Source organism: Arachis ipaensis, chromosome B05, assembly GCF_000816755.2.
Source record: "Arachis ipaensis cultivar K30076 chromosome B05, Araip1.1, whole genome shotgun sequence".
Classification (NCBI taxonomy): domain Eukaryota; kingdom Viridiplantae; phylum Streptophyta; class Magnoliopsida; order Fabales; family Fabaceae; genus Arachis; species Arachis ipaensis.
Window position 1 is genome coordinate 49,867,835 of NC_029789.2, and position 3,803 is coordinate 49,871,637.

Genomic DNA, 3,803 nt, shown 5'->3' on the forward strand with positions numbered 1-3,803 from the left:
ATGAAATTTTTATTTTTATTTTAACTCATAAAATTTTTATTTTTATTTTAATTTTTTATTTATTAATAATTTATTATTTACAAAATTTTTATTTTTTTATCTCAAATTTATGATTTAAAAAATATAAAAATTAATTTTTATTCATTCCAAGTTCGAGTTAATACTCAATGAATTTTTATTTTTGTTTTAGTTTTGTTGCTGTTTTGAAATGATCATTTAAATCTTTAGTTTTCCACTTTCCCGCTCGAAAGCGAAAACCGCAATACCAAAAGGTTGAAAAACCGCATCTGCATTGTCATGCTGGCGATCCGAGACAAACCCGTCTCATCCAATCGCGACAGTCTCTCGCCCTCCTATATAAACCAAAATCCAATCGACCACTCTACACAAAATTCAAATCCCAAATTCGCATCCCTCATCAAAATTTCGCGCCATGGGTTCTTTCGAAGTAGCAGCAACAACCACGAAGGGCGGTAGAGACTAACCCAAATTCTCAAAATCCATTTTCAGGTCCTCCAAGGCCGGCCTCCAATTTCCCATCGGCCGTGTCGCTCGCTACCTCAAGGTTGGCTGACGATTAGATTTTTGACGGTTTAGAAATTCACTAATAAAATCTCGTTGTAAAGTATAGTTTCTAAACCAAGCAATAATCCTTTCATACAAAAAGTTGTTTGTCACTAGTACAAACCCCTAAAATTTATAAACCGAAGTATTGGACCTCGGGTCGTTCTCCCTAGGAATTACAATAAAGTGTCTCGTTATTGGTTGTGAGTTATTTTGGGGTTTTGGATAAGAGGCATGAAAAGTAAATGGTAATGAAAATAAACTAACAACTAACAAGGCTCTTGGCAAGATGTGAGAACTAGAAGTCCTATCCTAGTTATCCTTCTCAATTGTGATGAGAATTGTTCATTGCTCCCACTTAGTCAACCTCTAACCATGGAGGAAAGTCAAGTGGATGAATCAATTTGATTCCTCAAGTCCTAATCAACTCCTAAAGGAATGGCTAGCTTTAGAGGCATTCGAATCAATTAGCAACTTCTAATTATCAATCAATCAAAAGAATTAGATAACTCAAGAGTCACTAATTACTCTACCAAAGCCAAGAGGGACAAAACCTACACTAGAATCCAAACAAGTATTTTATCAAACACTTGGTAAGCATAAAAGAAAAAAAACATAGTAAATCAACAACAAGAATGAAGTCTAACAACGATTATTGAAAGGAGTTAACAACAACAATCAAAGGAAACACATTTATTATGAATTACCTTTATTGAATTGAGAGAGAGTAAAAGGAACAATACTAGAGCTATAACAAAATACAAGAACAACATAAAGGAAATTGCAATAAAAGAATGGAAGAAGAATCAATGTAACTACAAGGAATTGAGATGTAGAAGTAGAAGAACATGAATCTAAATCTAGATCTAGGAACTAAACCTAATCCTAATCCTAATTCTAGAGAGAAGTGAGAGCTTCTCTCTCTAAAACTCTAAACTAAAAGTGATTATTGGTTAAAAGTGATGATGATCCCCCTTCCCCTTAATCCTTCATCCTTTTATTTCTTTTCCTTAGCAATTTGGCGCCAAAAATGGGATCAGAAAACCTCTCAAATCGCCAGACACGTGTTGCATTAATGAGGTCATGTGCCATCATCGGCGCGTGCGCGCATGGTACGCGTGCGCGTCCTTGGCCTGTTTCGCAATGTGCGCGCGAGCGCCTTGTGCGCGTGCGCGTGCATGGCTTTGATTTTGCTTCTTTGACTTTTAATGCTTCTCTCCACTTGTATGCTTCCTTCCTTGCTTCCTTTGATCCATGCCTAGCCTATTTCATCCTGAGATTACTGACAAACACATCAAGGCATCTTATGGAATCAAAGAGGAAATAGAATTCATCAAAATAAGGCTTAAAAAGCATGTTTTTACACTTAATCACAAATACGGGAGAGATAACAAAATCATGCTAATTCCTAGGCTAAATGTGACAAAAGGTTATCAAGATGCTCTAAATTTAATACAAAATAAACCGTCAAATTGGGGTTTGTCATTGGCCATTATGCTGAGCGGGTTGAATCTGGGTCACCCGTTTACCTATCCGCGGTACTCGAATATCTCGCCACCGAGGTTCATCATTTACTTTCCTTATTCTAATTTTCTCAACCTTCATGTTCGTTATTTTTGGTTCTTATGGTTTTGGTTGGTTTAGGTTCTGGAGCTTGCCGACATGCTACGAGGGACAACAAGAAGACTAGGATTATTCAGAGGCACATTTAGCTTGCGGTGAGGAAGGATGAGGAATTGAGCAAGTTCATGGGATCCGTGACCATTGCGAGTGGTGGAGTTCTGCATGCCGCATATTCACCAAAATTTATTGCCTAAGAAGTTTGCTAGTGGAAAGGACAAAGCCGAGATGATTGGATCTGCTAGTGAGGAGTTTTAGGTGCATAACATATTGGATTGTTTAGATTATTGGGAATTGGGATTGTTTAAATGATGTAAAGGTTATTTGTGATTTGGATAAAGGAAAACTATTCTTGCTTTAGAAGAATTATAATTGACTTCGTACAAAGTGTTATTCATTTAAAAGTTATGAAGAATTAGTAATTTTATTAGAAACTAAACAATTTCCAATAATTTGTTTATTAATATTTTGAAAGGCTACAATCACACTAGTTACCTATAGATAACTAATTTGTTACTAGTTTAAAAGAAATTTGTAATGATATTTTGCAATAATATTGTAATTAATTGACTACCTATTATTTTCTAGTAAATTAGAGACTATTTCATAATTATATTTTTTCATTTCGAATAGCTTTGGTTTAGCGACAACATTTCTACAAATTTGATTAAGGATTTTCAAAAATTAGCTATAGATTTGTTATAAAATGTGACAGATTTGTGATCATATTAGCGGATAACTAACGACGAGTTAGGTTCGGAAAAATTCTTCGCTAATTAGCGTCAACTATGCATTCTATTTTGTCTACGAAGTTAGCTTGTATTTAGCGATGAGTTTGCTGCAGTAAAGTTTGTCGTTAATTAGCGACTCCCGTTTAGTCTATTTTTTCTATGGAATTAGCTTTTATTTTAGTGATGGGTTTGCGACTATCTATTCGGTAGCTAAAAAACTTTCCAATGAATTAGCGACTGTTGTGTTTGCCTCACTGATTTGCGACTTGTAATTAGCGAGGAAAGCATTAGTTGCTACGCGGTAGCTAATCCGTCACAAATTATATTTTGCGTCAGATTGGCGATGATTTTACGACTCTTCTTGTGGTAGCTAATCGGCCATATTCTTGTAGTGGAAGCATGCAATTGGGAGAAAATATGAAGAAAATAAAAAAGAAGCACACAGCCATGTTTGCTTACGCACAACTTCCTGTGCGTACGCATAAGAGGAAATTTCAGCATGTGTGCGTACGTACACATCTGTGCGTACGCATAGGTACCAGCGCGTGACTTTATTCAAAAGTCACGTGGCTCGCGATTTGAGGGACTTTTTGGCCCAATTCTAAAGTGGCTGAAGCATATATGAAGGGGGAAGCAACACCAATTGATACCATACACTACCATACATTATAGAATACAATTTAGGAGTAGTTTTAGGGAAGTTTAGTTTTAGATTTTCTCTCAATTTTTTTAGGGTTTAATTAGGGTTTGTAGCATTTTATAGTTCAATTTTGGTCTTGGATTTCGCATTCTCATTGCAAGCATTCCTTTCATTTTTCTTTTTATTATATTACTTGTTCTACACTTTCTTATATTTCAATTTCTCTTGTCAATATATATATATATATA

At 35.3% G+C, this 3,803-nt stretch overlaps 1 pseudogene; it reads left to right on the plus strand.

Moving 5' to 3' along the window:
- Nucleotides 434–2,633, plus strand: LOC107641864 (annotated as a pseudogene).